Consider the following 24,118-nt stretch of genomic DNA (forward strand, 5'->3'; position numbering starts at 1 on the left):
TCATCTAACAATAGAACACCAAAACACAAGAAGAAAAAACTGATAGAAATGAAGCAAAAAATAGACAATCAACAGTAGTTGGAGATTTAGATACCTCATTTTCAATAATTGATAGAAAAACTATGCAGGAGACCAACAAAGAAATAGAAAACTTGAATAACACTATAAGCCAACTAGACCTAACATATCTTTAGAGCACTCCATCCAGTGAAAACACACTATATATTCTTCTCAAGTACACGTGGACCATTCTTCATGATAGACCATATGGTGGACCATAAAACATATCTCAATAAGTTTAAAATAATGGAAGTAAAACAAAGCATGTTTTTCAACCACAATGGTGTGAAATTAGAAATCAATTACAGAAATAAATATGGGAAGCTCAAAAATATATGGAAATTAAACAACACCCTCCTAAATAACCAATGGGTCAAAGAAAAACTCATACAGAAAATTAGAAAACATATTCAGATCAGTAAAAATGAAGACAACATACTGAAACTTAAAGAATACAGCGAAAGCAGAGCTTGGGGAAAAATTACAGCTGTAAATACCTATATTAAGAAAGAAGAATTATTTCAAATTACCTAATTTTCCACAAAACACTAGAAAAATAAGAGGTAAAAAATTAAAGAAAGAAACAAGATGGACCAAATAATAAAGATTAGAGAAGAAATTAATGAAATAGAACATGCTAAAAGAATAGAGAATTTTAATGAAACTAGAAGCTGGTTCTTTGAAAAATACCAACAAAATTGACAAACCTTTAGTTAGACTAACCAAGAGAAAAACTGAGAAGACTCAAATTACAGAACCACAAATGAGGAAGGGGATATAAATGGCTTTGTAGAAATTAAAATGAGTATAAAGGAATATTAGGAACAAGTACACCAAAAAATTAGAAAATTAAATGAAATGGATAAATTTCTAGGAAGACTTAAACCAGCAAAATTTAATCAAGAAGAAATAGTAAATATGAACAGACCTATAACAAGTGAAGAGACTGCATTAGTAATCAAAAACTACCATAAAGGAAAGCCAGTCCCAGATGGCTTCACATCCAATTCTACTAAATGTTTAAAGAATAATTAATACCAATTTTCATAAAAACTTCAAAAAAATAAATGAAGAGGGAACACTTCCCAACTAATCCTATGAGGCCAATATTACCTTGATACCAAGAGAAATGACATCAGAAGATAAGAAAACTAAGACAAGCATCTCCTTTGAATATAAATGTAAGAATTTTCAACTCAATACCACCAAATAAAATCCAGAAACATCTTTGAAAACATTTTACAACATGGCCAAGTGTGATTTATCTTGGTAATACAAGGTTGGACCAACATCCCCCATCCCCCCAAATCAATGCAATACACCGTATCAATGGAATAATAAAAACCACATGATCATCTCCATACCTAAAAGTATTTGACAAAAATCTATCAGCTTTCCATGAAAAAAACAATAAAGGAGGAGTATAAAGTAACATCCTCACCTGAATACAGAAAAAACCTATTTAAAGACACACAATGCAAAAGAGAGAAAAAGATAACAGAATAAAAAGGAACATCCTCAGGAGGGCGGAGCCAAGATGGCGGCGTGAGTAGAGCAGTGGAAATCTCCTCCCAAAAACACATAGAGCTATGAAAATATAACAAAGAAAAATCTTCCTAAAATAGAGACCACAGGACACAGGACAACATCCAGACCACATCCACACCTGCAAGAACCCAGCGCCTTGTGAAGGGGAGTGCTTTTTGGAAATCTTAAAGGGGCAGGACAGGTCACTTAGACCAGAAGCAGGGAATCTGGGGATCTCTGGGCACTCTAACCCCCTGGGCAGCAGGGAGCACAGAGGCCCCTTACGAAGATAAATAGTCTCCTGGCTGCTCCCCCTCCAATGGGGCTCCACCATTTTGGAGGAACAGCCCCAGCCAGGCCAAGCCCACAGCAACAGCGGAGATAAACCCCAAAGCAACTGGGCAGGAAGCAGAAGCCCTGTCTGCGCGCAGCTGCCCAGCACAAGCCACTAGAGGTCGCTATTCTCCCAGGAAAAGGCTACAAACCAACAAGAAGGGAAGCTCTTCCAGCGGTCACTTGTACCAGCTCTGCAAACTATCTCTATCACCATGAAAAGGCAAAACTACAGGCAGACAAAGATCACAGAGACAACACCTGAGAAGGAGACAGACCTAACTAGTCTTCCTGAAAAAGAATTCAAAATAAAAATCATGAACATGCTGACAGAGATGCAGAGAAAAATGCAAGAGCAATGGGATGAGATGCAGAGAAAAATGCAAGAGCAGTGGGATGAGATGCAGAGAAAAATGCAAGAGCAGTGGGATGAAGTCCGGAAGGAGATCACAGATGTCAGGAAAGAGATCACAGAAGTGAAACAATCCCTGGAAGGATTTATAAGCAGAATGGATAAGATGCAAGAGGCCATTGAAGGAATAGAAGCCAGAGAACAGGAACGTATAGAAGCTGACATAGAGAGAGATAAAAGGATCTCCAGGAATGAAACAACACTAAGAGAAATATGTGACCAATACAAAAGGAAAAACATTCGTATTATAGGGATACCAGAAGAGGAAGAAAGAGGAAAAGGGATAGAAAGTGTCTTTGAAGAAATAATTGCTGAAAACTTCCCCAAACTGGGGGAGGAAATAATCGAACAGACCATGGAATTATACAGAACCCCCAACAGAAAGGATCCAAGGAGGACAACACCAAGACACATAATAATTAAAATGGCAAAGATCAAGGACAAGGAAAGAGTTTTAAAGGCAGCTAGAGAGAAAAAGGTCACCTATAAAGGAAAACCAATCAGGCTAACATCAGACTTCTCAACAGAAACCCTACAGGCCAGAAGAGAATGGCATGATATACTTAATGCAATGAAACAGAAGGGCCTTGAACCAAGGATACTGTATCCAGCACGACTATCATTTAAATATGATGGTGGGATCAAACAATTCCCAGACAAGCAAAAGCTGAGGGAATTTGCTTCCCACAAACCACCTCTACAGGGCATCCTACAGGGACTGCTCTAGATGGGAGCACCCCTAAAAAGAGCACAGAACAAAACACACAACATATGAAGAATGGAGGAGGAGGAATAAGAAGGGAGAGAAGAAAAGACTCTCCAGACAGTGTATATAACAGCTCAATAAGCGAGCTAAGTTAGGCAGTAAGATACTAAAGAAGCTAACCTTGAACCTTTGGTAACCACGAATCTAAAGCCTGCAATGGCAATAAGTACATATCTTTCAATAGTCACCCTAAATGTAAATGGACTTAATGCACCAATCAAAAGACATAGAGTAATAGAATGGATAAAAAAGCAAGACCCATCTATATGCTGCTTACAAGAAACTCACCTTAAACCCAAAGATAAGCATAGACTAAAAGTCAAGGGATGGAAAAACATATTTCAGGCAAACAACAGTGAGAAGAAAGCAGGGGTTGCAGTACTAATATCAGACAAAATAGACTTCAAAACAAAGAAAGTTACAAGAGATAAAGAAGGCCACTACATAATGATAAAGGGCTTAGTCCAACAAGAGGATATAACCATTCTAAATATATATGCACCCAATACAGGAGCACCAGCATATGTGAAGCAAATACTAACAGAACTAAAGAGGGAAATAGACTGCAATGCATTCATTGTAGGAGACTTCAACACACCACTCACCCCAAAGGATAGATCCACCGGGCAGAAAATAAGTAAAGACACACAGGCACTGAACAACACACTAGAACAGATGGACCTAATAGACATCTATAGAACTTTACATCCAAAAGCAACAGGATATACATTCTTCTCAAGTGCACATGGAACATTCTCCAGAATAGACCACATACTAGCTCACAAAAAGAGCCTCAGTAAATTCCACAATATTGAAATTCTACCAACCAATTTTTCAGACCACAAAGGTATGAAAGTAGAAATAAATTCTACAAAGAAAACAAAAAGGCTCACAAACACATGGAGGCTTAACAACATGCTACTAAATAATCAATGGATCAATGAACAAATCAAAATAGAGATCAAGGAATATATAGAAACAAATGACAACAACAACACTAAGCCCCAACTTCTGTGGGATGCAGCGAAAGCAGTCTTAAGAGGAAAGTATATAGCAATCCAGGCACACTTGAAGAAGGAAGAACAATCCCAAATGAATAGTCTAACATCACAATTATTAAAACTGGAAAAAGAAGAACAAATGAGGCCTAAAGTCAGCAGAAGGAGGGACATAATAAAGATCAGAGAAGAAATAAACAAAATTGAGAAGAATAAAACAATAGCAAAAATCAACGAAACCAAGAGCTGGTTCTTTGAGAAAATAAACAAAATAGATAAGCCTCTAGCCCAACTTATTAAGAGAAAAAGAGAGTCAACACAAATCAACATAATCAGAAATGAGAATGGAAAAATCACAACAGACTCCACAGAAATACAAAGAATTATTAAAGACTACTATGAAAACCTATATGCCAACAAGCTGGAAAACCTAGAAGAATTGGACAACTTCCTAGAAAAATACAACCTTCCAAGACTGACCAAGGAAGAAACACAAAAGTTAAACAAACCAATTACAAGCAAAGAAATTGAAACAGTAATCAAAAAACTACCCAAGAACAAAACCCCGGGGCCGGACGGATTTACCTCGGAATTTTATCAGACACACAGAGAAGACATAATACCCATTCTCCTTAAAGTGTTCCACAAAATAGAAGAAGAGGGAATACTCCCAAACTCATTCTATGAAGCCAACATCACCCTAATACCAAAACCAGGAAAAGACCCCACCAAAAAAGAAAATTACAGACCAATATCCCTGATGAATGTAGATGCAAAAATACTCAATAAAATATTAGCAAACAGAATTCAACAGTATATCAAAAGGATCATACACCATGACCAAGTGGGGTTCATCCCAGGGATGCAAGGATGGTACAACATTCGAAAATCCATCAACATCATCCACCACATCAACAAAAAGAAAGACAAAAACCACATGATCATCTCCATAGATGCTGAAAAAGCATTTGACAAAATTCAACATCCATTCATGATAAAAACTCTCAGCAAAATGGGAATAGAGGGCAAGTACCTCAACATAATAAAGGCCATATATGATAAACCCACAGCCAGCATTATACTGAACAGCGAGAAGCTGAAAGCATTTCCACTGAGATCGGGAACCAGACAGGGATGCCCACTCTCCCCACTGTTATTTAACATAGTACTGGAGGTCCTAGCCATGGCAATCAGACAAAACAAAGAAATACAAGGAATCCAGATTGGTAAAGAAGAAGTTAAACTGTCACTATTTGCAGATGATATGATACTGTACATAAAAAACCCTAAAGACTCCACTCCAAAACTACTAGAACTGATATCGGAATACAGCAAAGTTGCAGGATACAAAATCAACACACAGAAATCTGTAGCTTTCCTATACACTAACAACGAATCAATAGAAAGAGAAATCAGGAAAACAATTCCATTCACCATTGCATCAAAAAGAATAAAATACCTAGGAATAAACCTAACCAAGGAAGTGAAAGACTTATACTCTGAAAACTACAAGTCACTCTTAAGAGAAATTAAAGGGGACACTAATAAATGGAAACTCATCCCATGCTCATGGCTAGGAAGAATTAATATCGTCAAAATGGCCATCCTGCCGAAAGCAATATACAAATTTGATGCAATCCCTCTCAAATTACCAGCAACATTCTTCAATGAATTGGAACAAATAATTCAAAAATTCATATGGAAACACCAAAGACCCCGAATAGCCAAAGCAATCCTGAAAAAGAAGAATAAAGTAGGGGGGATCTCACTCCCCAACTTCAAGCTCTACTACAAAGCCATAGTAATCAAGACAATTTGGTACTGGCACAAGAACAGAGCCACAGACCAGTGGAACAGATTAGAGACCCCAGAAATTAACCCAAACATATATGGTCAATTAATATTTGATAAAGGAGCCATGGACATACAATGGCAAAATGACAGTCTCTTCAACAGATGGTGCTGGCAAAACTGGACAGCTACATGTAGGAGAATGAAACTGGACCATTGTCTAACCCCATATACAAAGGTAAACTCAAAATGGATCAAAGACCTGAATGTAAGTCACGAAACCATTAAACTCTTGGAAAAAAACATAGGCAAAAACCTCTTAGACATAAACATGAGTGATCTCTTCTTGAACATATCTCCCCGGGCAAGGAAAACAACAGCAAAAATGAGCAAGTGGGACTACATTAAGCTGAAAAGCTTCTGTACAGCGAAAGACACCATCAATAGAACAAAAAGGAACCCTACAGTATGGGAGAATATATTTGAAAATGACAGATCTGATAAAGGCTTGACGTCCAGAATATATAAAGAGCTCACACGCCTCAACAAACAAAAAACAAATAACCCAATTAAAAAATGGGCAGAGGAACTGAACAGACAGTTCTCCAAAAAAGAAATACAGATGGCCAAGAGACACATGAAAAGATGCTCCACATCGCTAATTATCAGAGAAATGCAAATTAAAACTACAATGAGGTATCACCTCACACCAGTAAGGATAGCTGCCATCCAAAAGACAAACAACAACAAATGTTGGCGAGGCTGTGAAGAAAGGGGAACCCTCCTACACTGCTGGTGGGAATGTAAATTAGTTCAACCATTGTGGAAAGCAGTATGGAGGTGCATCAAAATGCTCAAAACAGACCTACCATTTGACCCAGGAATTCCACTTCTAGGAATTTACCCTAAGAACGCAGCAATCAAGTTTGAGAAAGACAGATGCACTCCTATGTTTATCGCAGCACTATTTACAATAGCCAAGAATTGGAAGCAACCTAAATGTCCATCTGTAGATGAATGGATAAAGAAGATGTGGTACATATACACAATGGAATACTACTCAGCCATAAGAAGTGGAAAAATCCAACCATTTGCAGCAACATGGATGGAGCTGGAGAGTATTATGCTCAGTGAAATAAGCCAAGCGGAGAAAGAGAAATACCAAATGATTTCACTCATCTGAGGAGTATAGGAACAAAGGAAAAACTGAAGGAACAAAACAGCAGCAGAATTACAGAACCCAAAAATGGACTAACAGGTACCAAAGGGAAAGGAACTGGGGAGGATGGGTGGGCAGGGAGGGATAAGGGGGGGGAAGAAGAAGGGGGGTATTAAGATTAGCATGCATGGGGGGGAGGGAGAAAGGGGAGGGTGGGCTGCACAACACAGAGAGGACAAGTAGTGACTCTACCACATTTTGCTAAGCTGATGGACAGTAACCGTAATGTGGTTGTTAGGGGGGACCTGATATAGGGGAGAGCATAGTAAACATAGTATTCTTCAGGTAAGTGTAGATTAAAAATTTAAAAAAAAAAAAGAAAGAAAGAAAGAAAAGGGGGATTACTCCTTAACAGGATAAAACTATTGGTAAATCAAAGATCAACGCATGCTTTAAATATCCTTAATGTTGATCACTTAAAGGGTGTCAGATGATCAGCTATGGAGGTACTCTTTTCTGATAATATTCCTTTCTCTTAATTAAAAAAAAAAAAAAAAAAGCAGTTACTGTGTGCTGACCTCCAATGAGTTCTGCACAGTGGTATAGAGGGCATGTCAAAGTGTGGGCAAAGGGTCTGTTTGTTTCTAGGCAGAAGATCAAGGCCTAGCTTGGATACCCAGAAAATGAACTAAGATACGATATGAGGAGGAGCTTCCGGCATCAGCACTCTCTGGAGGACTCGTGCCGGGGGATGATCATCAAAAAGCCTCCACAGGGATCCGGACGATGCTGCGGTTGTGGCTGCATCCAGCCCACCGTCTCCTGGACTTGCCATAAGAAGGAGGAGGGAGATGTCTAGGCTGGCATGTGCATACAGTGAGACAACGAATTTGACTGGATCTGTACTGTTGGAACTCAACCAGGAGTTGGGAGGGGTGCAAGTTGTAGCACCCCAAAATCTCATGACTATAGACTATCTATGGTTAAAAGAACATATGGGATGTGAACAGATCCCAGAAATGGGCTGCTTTAATTTGTCTGATGGTTCAAGTACAGTTCGAAAATATCCATCATATCATAGATAAATTTTCACAAATGCCTAGGGTGCCTAAATGGTTTTCTTGGCTTCACTGGAGATGGCTGGTAATTATAGATTTGCTTTGTTTATGTCACCGTATTCCTATTATGTTAATATGTGTGTGCAAATTAGTTAGTAGTTTAAAACCTGTACATAAGGTACTATACAAGAAGATATGTCAAAGAAATAATCAATCCTCCCAAGTTTCCTTCATATGCTACATCTATAGCTTTTCTTCTTCCTTCCTAATTACAAACCTTAAATAGAATTCGTGCCTCATATCGAATTTACCGAGTATCATAATTCCTCCAGGTGGTAAAGATACCTCGAGACAAGTGCTGGGCATAGAAGCCACAGGGCATAAATCTGCAAAGAAGTTAAAAGCTAACCTTTGCAAACAATATGGCTTCTCTCTCACTTACCAACTTTACATTTCCCTGTATGGCCCCGGAAGATGACTGGTTAGCCAGAGACGGGTAAGATTCCTCAAGGGAGGAACAACCTAAGACAGGCACAGTCGCAGGGGGGCCATCAGGTGAGAATTTGGGGATCAACAGAGGTGAGGCTCAGAACCTCACCCCCCCTGCTTTGAGAGAAATCTTCTGCATCCGTGGATGTCTTGCTGCCCTTGTCTAGCCTGGATTAATACTTAGTCCATAGGCACACACCTGATCATCTGATCATCTACATTTGCCTTCTTACAGCACTAAACTATGTTTTCTACCTTTATCTTGCATCTACCTACCACTTCAGCATTTTATTAAAAATAAAAATAATAATAATAATAGGAGAAATGTGGGATCCACATATAAATCAAGTACAAAAATCAAATGAATATTCATATTTGACCTGATGGTTTATAGGTCATATTGCATGATCAAAACCGAAAGTTTCTGTGATGAATGCCCTTGTACTGTTCACCATGTAAGAATTTATTCACTCTGTAAGAATTCGTTCACCATGTAAGAACTTGTTCGTTATGCTTCAGAAGATTGGAGACTGACGAGAATTAGGCTTGAGATGGATTAATGATTGTACATTGAGCATTGACCCCCCTATACTGAATTTTATTGTTGTTAACAACCATTTGATCAATAAATATGAGAGATGCCCTCTCAAAAAAAAAAAAAAATAAAAATAAAAATAAAATAAAAAAAAAAAAAAAAAAAAAAAAAAAAAAAAAAAAAAGAAAAAACCTCAACAGGATAAAGGACATCTAATCCCAAATTCCAGTTTCTCTCTCATTTTCACTCTCTCCCCACCACTGTATCCCGAGCCTTTCTCTCATTTATTCCTTTCCTTCATCTATAAACAAAAACAAATGCCTTCCATTCCTTTAAGCACAAAAGTAATGTCATTCTGCTCAGAAACACTAATGGCTTCCCAACTCACTGTGAAGAAAAGTCAATGTCATGATAATGCCCATAAGAACTTTTTCACCTCATCCATTACTATTTTCCCCTCACTTTGTTCCAACCACACTGTCTTGCTTATTGTTCCTCAGCAAGCATATGCCCATCTCAGGGTCTTTGACTGGATCATTCTGGGTTCCTTCTGCCTGGAACCATCTTCAGTATGTATGTCTCACTCTTTCAGTTTCTTCACATTGCTGCCCAAATTTAACCTTATCATACAGTTCTTCCCTGACTATCCCATTAACATAATACCCTAACCTCATTATTCTCTCTTCCTCTTACTCAGTATTATTTTTCCTTCTATCTCCACCAACAGAATTTGGTGTTTATGAGGATGGGGACTTTGTTTTTAACCTCTGTGTGTCAGAATAATGAATAATAATTAACACTGATCAAAAAAATGATCTGTGATGTCCATAATTGATCTGATATTCACAGTTGAACATCAACATTATTATAGGCTGGTCTCACCTTCATATCCAGGCCATTTTGTCCTCCTGTTAGACATAAACAATTTCACAGACTATAACCTCAAACAAGGTTATTTTGAGATCATGGAAAAATGAAACAAAACAAGGCCCCTTAATAATTTTGTCTAAGAAAAAATCAAGTCACTGTGTCACCCATAATATACCCAATCATAAAATTACACCCCATTTCTGACAGCATTAAATCTAAAGCAAACCTCCACTTTCCTTGACCCTCTCCAAAATCATGTAAAATGCAAAATCCTATAAATTATTCCTAACATCCTCTTAATGAGATACCCTATGGTTCTGCATGGTGTTTTTTCTCTCTTGCTGCAACAGATAATAAATCCAACTTGTTTAACTATAAGGTGTCCCTCATGGTCTTTGCTTGAAGAGCATTAGCACAATTGAAGGTGCCAATGAAGATTCAACTGAATTCCTCCTTGCCTTGGATTGAGACCTTTAGTAAGTAACAGTGCACACATTTGAGATCCCTGTGCTTCTAACTGATTAAGGTTCCACATGCCCTTGATTGAGCAACAAATTCGTGCTGAATTAGGCTTCACTATTTCATTGAAGGCTTTCAGCATTGAGCTTTTTTTTGCTTAGGTATAAGCCCTTCTTTAAGATTTTGGCTATTTGTGATCAGATTTGTATTGTTCTTTGGTGAAATTTTTTCTAGCATCTAACACCTGCTTATCTAATACTTTTTCTTGTGTTCTTGCCTAATGCCTTGAATGATGCCTGAAAGAGGAAAGGTCTGCAGGGACAGGATAGACATCTGCCTAATAGGTCTGTCCTCAAGCTAGCCTTAGGGGCTGATAAATTCTGAAAATTTCTTCTCAGACCAGTGTCCTTTGGACAACTTTGCCTCAAGTCACCATTTAAAAGCATATTCGAACTTATTCTTCAGCCTTGTTTGTATACCCTTGAGAACTTCTGGTATTTTAGATTCACTTGTCCAGAATAAGGAGGTTTTGTCATGACCTTGATCAGTGACTGGTCATTGACCAAGCTCTGGATACACAAGTCATACAAGCATCATTCTTATGGACATGATGTAGTTTTCATGGAGTCTTTTCCATTTAAAATTGCACCTCCTTTGGGCAAAAAATCTGCTCCTTTATCTTTTTTTCACTAGAACACTAACTCCTGTGCATGTCTTTCAAACTGTTTCAACTTTGCCAAAGAAAACTTGGAATTACAGTGGCCATTTTGGACAAATGTTCTTTGAAAGATGATTTAAAACTAAAAGGAAAGAAAACTCTGACTGTCCAATGTGTGATCTCTTTAACTGGCATACAAGTCTTCTAAACGCAATTCAGACTCAAAAATTACTTCCTTAAAATATTTTTTACCTAAAGCAATGGCAAAATATGAGAAATTGTCTCCTAGACAGTATTTAGGATTAGTTTCTGATGTTGACATTCTCAATGTCCTTTCCACTTTTTTGTTGAATATTTAAAGTCTGAAATTACATATTATGGTATGTAAAAATAAACCTTGATTGGCAAGTCACCCCATTACCTGAACTCCAACATTTGACTTAGCACCTTAAAGAGAATTTACACACCAGAAAGAAAAAACTCAGGAGAAAAGTGTTTGTCTAAATGAGAAATAATTTTGTTTAACAGGGGAAGTATCCCTCCTTTGTTTCCTTACACTGAGGATTAATAAGTGCAAACTTCTTAGTTATATAATAGCTTGGTAAAATTATAAAAAACAAATTATATCAAAATTTCTATTATATACTCTTTTTTATGCATATATGTCACAATATCTTTTTCTATATCTAAACTTTCTTCTCTCTCCTTACAGAGAACATAATTATATATTTGTCTAAAGTTGGATCCCTGTCATTTATCTGTGCCATTTTCTTTACCTCTCATATAAAACTTTAAAGATTACCTGATTAAAAGTCACTTATTTTTTATGTACATACTCTAGGAATACTTAAATCAGATAAACAGACAAAATTTGTTGAAAAAAAAGAAAAATTGCTAAACTATGCTTTTTGTGGACACCAAAGAGTATATTTATACAATAACCTCTATAACTACAGCTATGAAGTAATATAAAAAGGCTTCAATTTCAAGATAAAAGACAAGCTGTTACATGATTCAGCCATTAAAAATTAGTTTCCAAAAAAACCCCATTCTGACAGTTTAGGACAACAATTAAATTTCTCATGATTCAATCTTCTTAAATAGCTTACATTTAGTTTTATGAGTTAAAGTCTTCACTATTTCCATAGCTTCTTTTAAATTAAAACTTACATTTATAAAATTGTTACAATTATAATGGATGTCTTTTTAAGAGTTAAATTTTTTTAATGCTACAATTCATAAAGATTTAATGAATTAACTAAGTTGTAATTTCTAGATGAACTTACTTAGACCTAAGTTAATTAATATGAATTCTTTAAATGCCTGTACAGGTTTTAAAAAGAGAAAAATACATAAACAAAAATAATGGCTGCCAAAGATAATTTTTATCTTTTATTTCTTAAAAATATCAGTAGATGAACAAAATATGCAATTGCTTTTAGATAATAATGCATGTCTATTTTAGCCCTCTCAAATTCTTAAAATCATGCAAAATAAGTGTAGCTGGAAAAAGTAACTGAGCAATTTTTAACTTTCTGTATTCTGAGTTTTTGTCTGTGTGTATCTTGAGAAAAAAAGAACATTGTCTACTTTAATTAAAGATAGTAACGTAGACGACTGCAGAAGGTACACTAATTGCAGAGAGTTACAGATATGCACACAAAATAATGGACGTCATTTTCTGTTTATCTTAAAAGTGATTGCAGTTCATTTAAAATATAAATTAGTATGATACATATTACTTTAAATATAGTAATATTTCAAAGCCATACTTAAAGATTTACATAATTACTATGTATATGTTTTTATATCTGTGTATGCCTAAATGCATATAAACAAAGATATATTCTTTGAGCCTTTACTACAGTTTGTTAAATAATGTATCAAAGGAAGATAATTACAATTTAGGTTTTCCTATGAAATGCCCATATTAGTAGAGGTTCCTTTCTGTCAACAATTTATTCTGTTAACTCTCAGTGCTTTTAGCATAATCGTAAATCATTGCTAAAGATTCCCTTGGATAGTCCTAACCTAGTTTTATTTGCTCATTAAAAAAAAAAATGCTATCATCGACCTAAATTCACTCTTAAAAATATAAACCACTACCGGTAATTAAATCATCTCAGATGACTAAAATGATTGCCCTTACTCTGGCCTGCCAGCTGGAAGTAAGTAAAAGCAAATGTTTATATTGACAATAGATGTACTTTTAGGGTACTCCACAAATTTGGAATGCTTAGGAAAGAAAGATGCTTTTAACCTTGATAAAAACCCAAGAGGAAAAAAAGGATGACAAACTGAAGAACTTTTAGATGCTTTGCTGTTTGTTACCTAAGGACACAGCTACAATAAAAATAAAAGGTCACTCAAGTACAAAGACCCAAAGCCTCGTTCGTGCTCATGCTTCAGAGGACCACTGTGCTAAACAAAAAGCATTAACCAAGATAATTTCTCCTGTAATCACAAAGAAGACAGAGACCTTGGGGAAATTCAAAAAGACTGTTTATTAATGGTCATAGCCAAGTCCCTGACTCAGAGAAAAGGAAATAGAAAAAGGATGCTCATTGCAAAAAACATAATACCTGGCACTCTCAAGATGACTGACTGATAACCTCTGCCTCCCCAACACAGCAAAACTGTTTGACCTGACATGGACAAAATGCTGTGATCATTATGTTACCTGCTGGATGCTGTTTTCCCCAGGATCGTGTCTCGGAGGTGACAAAGAAGGAAACCAGCAGACAAGAGTAAAAAACAACCAGCAAAGATCTTTTAATGAGGAGTGAGAAGAAAAAGATTCCTACAAATAAGACAGGGCACCAAAAAAGGATGCTGTCAGGACTGTGGCATGTGGTTTTATATTGCCTCCTGAGAGGAGGAATTCCCCCCCTCCCCACTGCCGGGCACACAGGACCAAATAGAGAACTGAAGTAATGACATCACAACCCATTCTTGATTGGGTGAAAATACAATACCTCATTTGCATAGGGCATACCCAATCAGAGCTGAGGTCTAACTAAGTGTACTTTTGAATGGCTGAGTTGTATGGGAGTCTTTTTTCTTTGAAACTTACAAGGGACTTGAAATTTACAGGGGCCCTGAATGCTATCTGCCTGCATCCCTCTATCACCTGCCTCAATCCACCCTCTGAAGAGATAACCCTAATTGCTGTTAGGGAAAAGGGCAATGACTGCTCAAGCTGCTTCCTGCTGGCAATGGGTGATGGCAGTCTGGGTTCACTCTTTGAGTGGCCTATCTAGTGGCCCATGGTAGCAGTCATGAGGCACTGACATGGGAGGTTCCATTTGTATCACCATCAGGAGCTTGATGGGTTCTAGGTGGGAAGAAACAAATTTTGTTAGTAGATTTAGGATACAGGGGCCAAATGTTATGAGAAGGATAATTATAATGAGGGGTCCTAGAAATGGTGCAACCCATGGGATCCACTTCATTAGTTTGGACCAGGGCTCCCAAGAGTCTTCAGTATCAAGGCATAGTTTGTTTGCCAGATTGATGTAGAAACACATGCCAGATTGATGTAGAAACATCTTTCTTCTTGGAGAAAAAGGCAAAGACCTCCTTTCTCCACTGTTAGGAGGTCCAGACTTCACCTATTCTGGAGGACTACTCCTCCTAGGGAGTCGATTTGGTTTTGAAGGATTGAGATACTTCTAGCCATTTGGTCTAGAGCTTCTGTGAGCTCTTGGGAGAATTTCTGTAAAGACATAGTAGATATGGCTACTCTTGCAACTCCAGTGCCTAGGGCTGCAGAGATACCAAGACTATCTAGAAGAGGGATAAAGAGTATGGTTCATTTTAACTGAGTGGTTCATTTGATGAGTGGATGGGTTAAAGGAGTGGGACAGGGATTGTCTGGTTATTGAGTATGATGTCTATCTGGGCAACTTGATATATCAATGTACACATACTGGTCAATTGACTGGGAGACAGTGATAGGAGGAGGAACCTCAAAGAAAGAGGAGTCCCTTGGTGCTGAGACAGAATTCGAATCTTTAGGGATGTGAGCCAGGAAAAGGAGGGAGAATAATTGCCTTTGTCTGGGTTTTCTGATTCCCAGATAGAGTATTTGCCTAACAAGATGGAGCCTGTGAGTTTCAAGGCCCTTGTAAGTTTCAGGACGCTTCAGAGCCCTTCTAAGTTTCAAGAAGTTTCAAGACCCTTGTTAGTTTCAAAGCCTTTATAAGTTTCAGGAAAAAAAAAAAAGCTCCAATCCAGCTCAGCGATTCAAAAGTACATTTAAAATAGAGCTCAGCTCTGACTGGTTATACCCTATGCAAATGAGGCATTGTATTTTCATCCAATCAATAATGGGTTGTGATGTCATTAGTTCAGTTCTCTATTAGGTCCAGTTGGGGTGGTCTTTCTCCTCTCAGGAGGCAATATAAACCTCAGATACCATAACCCTGACAGCATTCTTTCTTGGAGCCCCTCATGATTGGCCGGGTCTATTTCCTTTTCATTCTCCATTAAAAGAGCTTTGCTGGTTGCTCCATACTCTTGTCTGCTGGCTTCATTCTTTGTCACCTTCAAGACACGATCCTCAGAAAAAAAAGCATTCCAGGTGGTCACATCTTATAGGGGCTCATCTGGGATTTCCTTCTAAGGATAAGTACTGGTGCAACCAGTGCCTTTCTTTCACTTTCCTTTTAGAGTTGTGCCCACTGCTGCGCATAATATCAGGAACCTGTCAGCCATGTAAAAGCAGCTAGCATGGCTGAGGACCTTAAAAGACTGGGGTGTTAGGTTCCTCTAAGTTCTCTGATCCCCTGAGAGTAGGGAATGTCAGCAAAGAAAGGGACAGAATACTCTTTTTTTTTTTTTTTTTACCTTACTGTATATTCTTTTTATGTATCATTAATCTACAATTACATGAGCAACATTACGGTTACTAGACTTCCCCCATCATCAAATCCCCACCACATACCCCATTACAGTCACTGTCCATCAGTATAGTAAGATGCTATAAAATCACTACTTGGCTTCTCTGTGTTGTACAGCCCTCCCGTGTCCCCCACTACATTATATCCACTAATCATAATGCCCCATTTTTCCCCTTATCCATCCCTTCCCACCCATCCTCCCTGGTCCCTTTCCCTTTGGTAACTGTTAGTCCATTCTTAGGTTCTATGAGTCTGCTGCTGTTCTGTTCCTTCAGTTTTTTTCTTTGTTCTTTATATTCCACATATGAGTGAGATCATTTTTGAAGCTATTTTGGATGCAAGAGACAGACTTAACAACTGCAAGGTTCTGGCCAAGACTACTACTCCTTGGTGGACTCTCTATGGCCTCCTGTGAGTACTAAGACCCTGACTGCCCAATTGGGTACACATTAGGAGACACTTCTCATTTTCTGTATCACTCTCCTAGGAGATGCAGGGAAGTTAAGGGAGGCTCTCTTGAGTATCCTCTTGTGAGAATGACGTGGGTGACCTCCTCTATCTCCCTGTGAAAGCCCCTCACATGGATTGAGCATTCCCTTCTTTCTCTACTCTCCTTTGTGAAAAAGATGTCCCCTATTTGGGATTCCTCTAGCCCCTCCTTCTATGCCCTCCTCACTTGAGATTTGGGAGAATTAGTCACACAAAAATTTGGTCAGATATTAGGCAAAACCATACTTATTACCTGTCCCTGGTGTCCTATGGGAAATGGGAAAGTCAATGTAAATTTTTCCTGGTTAGACTCCCTTCACAAAAGGCAGATTGTCCCTTGGATCCCATCCCCAGCCATGAGGCACCAACTGGGCAGGGATTCTGACCTCTATATTATGGCAGAGGAATGACTTTTTATGTCACTTCCTATTAAGATGTCAGTGGGGTGCAGGATTAGAAAACTGGGTCATGTGCAACCTAATAATCATGACCTTCTGGGTGCAGCTTCTGAGTTACCTGCAGAAAGGCTACTCTTCCTACCTCTTCCTGTTTAAGCTGGAGAATTTTTTTAAAACCTAACCTCCAGGGTCAGGAAGGACTTCCTCAGTACCCAGTGAATCAGGTGCCCCTCCCTAGTGGAAAATATCTTGAGACATTTCTTATGGCCATGGTTTCATTTATCATGGGAGGCATACCAAGATCTGTACTTTAGACAGATTCAAACAGATGCACATCAAACTGAGAGGGCTCAGAGTCCATAGCTGGGTGGCTTGCTGGTACTACAGCACAACTATGCTGGCAGGTCTGGGAATGGATCCTCTCCCAGTGCTGTCGCAAGTATGGGAGGTGGCACAGACTTCCCTGTAAGAGAGAACGGACAGGCCAAGGTATGCCTTGGCTTCCAGACACCAAAAACAGAAAAGGGGATGCCTTTCTCTTCCCTGGTGTCTTTCTTATGGGCAACTCAGAATCTAAGACCACTTCAGTTACTACTCCTCTGGGATGCACCCTTAAAAAGTAGGACAACTTTGACTCCCAAACCTTGAAGGGGCATATGATCTTCTGCGAATCTATGGCAGGCCCAGCTACCAGCTAGGAGATGGGGGAAAATGGCCATCCGAGGGAAGGATTAATTACAATTTTACTTCACAACTACACCTCTTCTGTAGGATGGAAGAGGAGTGGTCAGAAATCCCTTATGTGCAAGTCTTCTTTGCCCTAAGATACAAGCCAGAGTTTTGTCAAAAATGCCAGATAGACCCAAGAGTCCTAGCCATTATTACCACCAAGCCTTATTCCCCCATGGAATCCAAGTCAACTTTAGAGCCACCCCTGGGTGGAGATGGGCCTCTCCAGGTGATTCAGAAGACCCCTCCTTGTCTCCCTTACTCTGAATAGCCAATCCCCAGTCCTGTGTCAACTGCCCCACCACTTCCTTTGCCTTCCCCCAAACCTCCCTCTACCTGTCCTCCTCCTTCCCATCAGGTACTACCCCCACTGATCTGCCCCTTACATGGGATGCCAGGAGGGGAATTTGGCCCTACTAAGGTGCAGGTCCCCTTTTCCCTGCAGGAACTTAGGCAGATCCAGGAAGACTCAGGAAGGTTCTCAGATGACCCAGACATCTAATATAGAAGTCTTTCAAAGTCTAACTCATGTCTTTGACATTACCTGGAAAGATCTCATGTTAATCCTGAACCAGACATTGATAAGCAATGAAATTAGAGCTGCCCTAGAGGCAACCACAAAATTCAGAATGACTTGTTCCTCTCCTATGAGGATTCCAATAGGGGCATGAGTGAGGGAGACATATACCACAAAGGTCATCAAGCAGTCCCTCCGGATGACCCAGAGTGGGACCCTAATGACCTGTTGGCGACCTGGAAGCATAAGCATTTCCAGATGTGTCTCCTAGAGGGACTCAGGAGGACCACGGTCAAGCCCATAAATTACTGTAAGTTTTCCTTGATCATTCAGTGGGTGGAGGAGCCTCCCTCAGCCTTTCTAGAATGGTCAAGGGAAGCTTTGGTTAAATACACCTGTCCCTAAATTCAGTGGAAAGGAGCCTGTTCCTCAAGGAAAAATTTATGACCCAATCTTCCGCAGACATTAGAAGAAAGTTACAAAAGCTTGCTTTGGGACCTAAAGAGAGCTATGATGGTCTTTTACAATCGGGATCTAAAAGGAGGCTGAGGAAAGGGACTGGAGAAATAGAAAGAAGGTCTAACTGTGTTAAACCCTATTCGTGGCCACACTCCGAACCAATCCCCAGAGGACACCCTTATGACTCCATTGGGTCAGTGTTACAGCTATAGATGTGCTGGCACTTCAAGAAAGAATGCCACAACAAGGCCAGAGGGCCTCCTCCCAGGCCCTGTCCTATCTTCAGAGAAGGACATTGGAAGGCAGACTGTCCCCAGAGGCAAATCCCAGGGGACAGGATGACCTGCCATCATGGTCCAACAGGACTAAAGGGGCTCTGGGTCTCCCCATTTGGCTCATGTAAAATGAGCCATTACCCTCCAAGAGCCCCAGGTAGTCCTCACAGTGGAGGGAAAAGAGATTAATTTTCTCTTAGATACAGGAGCCTCCCTTTTAGTCCTCCAGTTCAGCCCTGGCCCTCTGTCTTCTGCAAGTATAACCATAACTGGAGTTGCAGGGAAAGCCCTGACTCAACATTTCTCACATCCTTTAAGTTGTAGTTGGGGGACCCTATAGTTTTCCCAAGCCTTTCTCATAGTCTCCAAAATTTCTACCCCATTTATAGGTGAAGACATCCTATCTGGACTAGGAACCACCATACTGGTAGCTCCTGGGCATGCCCTCCTCCTACCCCTTGTGGAAACAGAGATAGACCCCATTGTGTGGGCCACCCAGGGAAAGATAGGCCAATCTCAAACTGCTCAGCCAGTAGAAATTAGACTGAAAGACTCAGCTACCTTCCCCACCAGAGGCAGTATTCCATAAGGCTTGAGGCTCATAAGGGGCTGGGAGACTTTATATCACTAATCTGAAGTCCCAAGGCCTCTGTGCCATGCCTGTGCAATACCCCTATCTTGGGAGTCAAGAAGCCCAATGCAGGTTGTAGATTGGTATAATACCTCTGCCTGGTAAATGAGGTAGTGGTTCCCATTCATCCTATAGTGCCCAATCCGTATACCTTATTGATCCAAATCCCTGAAAATGCCAAGTGGTTCACAGTTTTAGATTTAAAGGATGCCTTCTTTTGCACACCCTTGCATCCTCATTTTCAGTACCTTTTTGCCTTTGAGGATCCCACTAACCAAGCCACCCAAATAATGTGAACTGTCCTGTTCAAGGGGTTCAGGGACAGTCCCCACCTTTTTGATCAGGCCCTGTTCAGGGATCTGCCAGACTTTTTGTTTCCCCAAACCCAGGTCCTGCAATATGTAGATGACCTACTTCTCTGCTCCTCCTTGGAAGAGGACTGTCAGGAGGAATAAAGACCCTTCTCAACTTCCTAGCAAAAGGCCCAACTGTGTTAAACCTCAGTAAAGTACTTAGGCCTCATGTTGTCAGAGGAATACAGGGCCCTGAGCACTGACAAAATAAAACCCATCTCCACCTTTCCACTGCCTCAGACACTAAAACACCTCAGGGTCTTCCTAGGCATCACTGGATTTTACAGATTGTGGATTCCTGGGTTTGAAGAGATAGCTCATCCCTTACACCAGCTGGTTAAGGACACACAGGCAGGTAATACACAAGTCCTAAAATGGGAACCAGAGGCCCAAAAAGGCTTTGAGCAACTAAAGAGGGCTCTATTGCAGGCCCCCGCCATAAGCTTTTCAATGGGAACAAGTTTCAATCTGTATGGGACAGAATGGAATGGAATGGCCCTGGGAGTTCTGACTCAGACTCAGGGCCCAGCCCAACAAACTGTTGTGTACTTGAGCAAGGAGCTGGACATAGTAGTGAAGGGATGGCCAGCTCGTTTGCAGGCTGTGGCAGTGGTAGCCCTCTTTTATTCCTGAGACCCTAAAGCTGACCTTGGGAAATAATTTAACTGTTCTTTTTTCCTCATAATGTGACAGGGCTGTTAACCTCTAAGGGAAGCCTCTGGCTATCTGACAGCTGTCTCCTAAAATAACAGGCCATGCTATTAGAGGGAGCTGTCATTCATATAAAGACATGACCCCCCTAAACCCAGCAACATTTCTTCCTGAAGAACACAGGTAACTAGAACATGATCGTGAAGAGGTAATTCTTCACACTTATGTGACATGTAAGGATCTGAGGGAAACTCCTCTAGAAAACTGAGATCTAATTATTTTTACAGATGGGAGTTCATTTGTGGAATTGGAAATCTGAAGGGCAAGATATGTAGTAGTGTGTCTTACTGAGACCACTGAGAATTCTCCTCTTCCTCCAGAAACCAGCACCCAGTTGGCAGAATTAATAGTTCTAACTAGGGCTCTGGAAATATGTAAGGAGCAGAGGGCTAACATATACACTGACTCTAAATATGCCTTCCTAGTTCTCCATGCCCATGACACTGTTTGTAAAGAAATAAATTACCTCACTGCAAATGGGTCCCCTATTAAATATCATCATAACATTGACTGGCTACTCTGTGCTATCTTCCTCCCCAAAGTAGTGGCTATTATACATTTCCAGGGACATCAGAAGGGAGTGGATGAGGTATCAGAGAGAAACTTATGAGCCAACTATGCAACCTGGGAGGCAGCCCAAGCAACACAGTCTACACTCACTATAGTGCCCCTGTTTTGGAAGCATTCTCTAAATCAAATCAAACCCCAGTATTCCACCAAAGAGACAGGTATGGCCCTCTGAGAGGGGTTAATTTTGCAGCCCTCATGGTGGGTTCAAAATGGAAAAGGGAAAATTCTCTTACCAAAGCAAACAGGTGGAAATTGTTAAAAAACACTTCATCAGTCTTCCCATCTGAGGAGAGATGGGAAGATGGGAACTCCCAGCTGGTTAACAGACTATTTTTAGGGTCAGGACTTCCAGAGACAATAAAACAGATAACAAGCTTCTGTGAGGTGTGTCAAAAGAACAATCCACTCAGCCATTGATTAGCCTTGGTAGAGATACAGAGGACTGGAACATACCCAAGGGAGGATTGGCAAATTGATTTTGCCCATATGCCCAAGGTTAAGTGAATTCAATATCTACTTGTATGGGTGGACACTTTCACTGGGGGATAGAGGCCCTCCCCTGCAGGACTGAAAAAATGAAGGAAGTAGTCTGGACCTTGGTAAATGAAATCATCACCCAGTTTGGACTGGCCAAAAACCTGCAAAGTGATAATGGGTCAGCCTTCAAGGCCACAGTAACTCAGGAAATCTCCTCAGCTCTGGGAATATAGTATCACTGCCATTGCCCTTGGAGACCCCAACCTTCAGGCCAGGTAGAGAGAGCAAATGGGATTCTAAAATGACACCTAAGGAAACTGACCCAGGAAGTCAGTCTCCCTTGGATCGCCCTCATTCCCATTGCACTCCTACAAGTCAGAAATATCCCTCAGTGAGCAGGCCTTAGTCCCTTTGAATTGCTGTATGGTAGGCCTTTCTTGACCAATGACTTCCTCTTCAACACAGACAGCTGCACAAGTAAGACAAGTCACCTCCCTGATCCTATTTCAATGAACCTTTCAGATACTGGAAGGGGCTCAAGAGAGAAAGGAAAGAAATCCTCTTTTTGAGCCAGGAGACTTAGTCTTAGTTAAAACAGTGCTCTCTACCAGTGCTTCTATCACCCCCATCTGGGAAGGGCTGCATACAATAATTCTCTCCACTCACACTGCAGCAAAAGTAATGGGACATGAGTACTGGATACATCACTACCAACTGAAGCCCTCGGTGCCTGAAAAAGCAAGCCCAACTCTGAATAAGGAAGACTCCCTGCCTCCTTATTCCTGTAAGCCTGTGGAAGACCTGAAGTATCTTTTTAGTCATCAGGGACCTAAGAGTCCTGGATCCTTGTTTGATATCCTTGTGGGAGTGGGGCTGACCATCTTACTCATTGCTCTGTGTTGCTGCGATCTACCACCTGTCAGCTGACAATATCTCTGCCCCTGCTTGGTTTAGGGTACCACCTTTTTAACCTCATCTCTGAACTCTGGCTATAGGAAACTTACCAAGATTTCACCCCCTGTCAATCTATCTTCTTTTCCTTTGGCATCCCATTTTTCTCTCCCAAATGAACATCTTGCACACTTGGGCTCCCTTGGTAAATATGACACAAGCCTACTTAAGGGCTACCAACTAGACCTTTACCTCTAATTGCTGGGCATACATCTCAACACAAACCCAGATCGCCACCTCCATCCCTGCTGACCTCCAAGCCTGGACCTGTGGCAATACATCTATCCACATATCATTTAGAGCAATACCCTTCCCCAAATGGTCTTCTAATTTAGCCTTCCTACAAACTCTCTCCCTTGGCATAAGGTATAATCACAACACACTTTGCAGAGCCCAAGCACACTTATATGCAATAGCTCCCTTCCTAGCTGGTTAAACACAGCGTCTTGGCAAGCATCCCCCGTACACAAAACTTTCTCCATACAAGTCTCCCTTGTTGTGCAGGCTCCCCTTTGTATCAGCCACTCCTTTGCCACCCCCCACCACACACACACATGACTCTTTCATGGGTAGTCTGTCCTCCTTATGCAACCAATCACTTGCTTTAAAACCTTCACCAGATCACTGATATTTAGACTTAATATACACAGGGTTACAAACTCTTGGTAACAACAAGGCCCAAAATTAAAAAAAATAAAGCCCACTTTTCCATCTCTCCCTTCTACACAACCCTTGCTCTCCACTGTTGGCACTTACTTCATGTACCACTGCTGTCCCCAACACATGTATACCACCTTTAAAGAATTACCCTGGCTTCAATCTTGTACTAGCTCTCCCATTTGCCTCAATATTCCAGAAAGTAATCATGATCTCCTCCAGACTGACCAAACACACTTTTTTTGCATCACTCCACAATAACACTTCTTATGTCTAGTCTCCAACCAATATTGAATACCAGCCACTCACAGGGGCCATCCTATTGGGTGAATACTCCACCTGGGAATCAGGAAACCCAGACAAAGGCAAGTACTCTCCCTCATTTTCCTGGCTAGCATCCCTAAGATTCGAATTCTGTCTCAGCACCAAGGGACTCCTCTTTCTTTGTGGTTCTTCCTCCTATCACTGTCTCCCAGCCAATTGGATGGGGAGCTGTACCCTAATATATTAAGTTCCCCAGATCGATATCATGCCCAATAACCAATCACTATCCCACTTCTTCAACCCATCCACTCATCAACCACTCGGTTCAAATGAACCATACTCCTTATCCCTCTTCTAGATAGTCCTGGTATCTCTGCAGCCCTAGGCACTGGAGTTGCAAGAGTAGCCACATCCACTATGTCTTTACAGAAATTCTCCCAAGAGCTCACAGAAGCTCTAGACCAAATGGCTAGAAGTATCTCAATCCTTCAAAACCAAATCGACTCCCTAGGAGGAGTAGTCCTCCAGAATAGGTGAAGTCTGGACTTCCTAACAGTGGAGAAAGGAGGTCTTTGCCTTTTTCTCCAAGAAGAAAGATGTTTCTACATCAATCTGGCATGT

General features: G+C 40.4%; 1 protein-coding gene across 12 annotated transcripts in view; it reads right to left on the reverse strand.

Annotated features, from left to right (window-relative positions):
* Positions 1-24,118, reverse strand: part of OPHN1 (oligophrenin 1) — a 665,513-nt gene that overhangs the window by 104,385 nt on the left and 537,010 nt on the right. The window lies entirely within an intron of this gene.

Source organism: Manis javanica, chromosome X (genome assembly GCF_040802235.1).
Source record: "Manis javanica isolate MJ-LG chromosome X, MJ_LKY, whole genome shotgun sequence".
NCBI classification, from domain to species: Eukaryota; Metazoa; Chordata; class Mammalia; order Pholidota; family Manidae; genus Manis; species Manis javanica.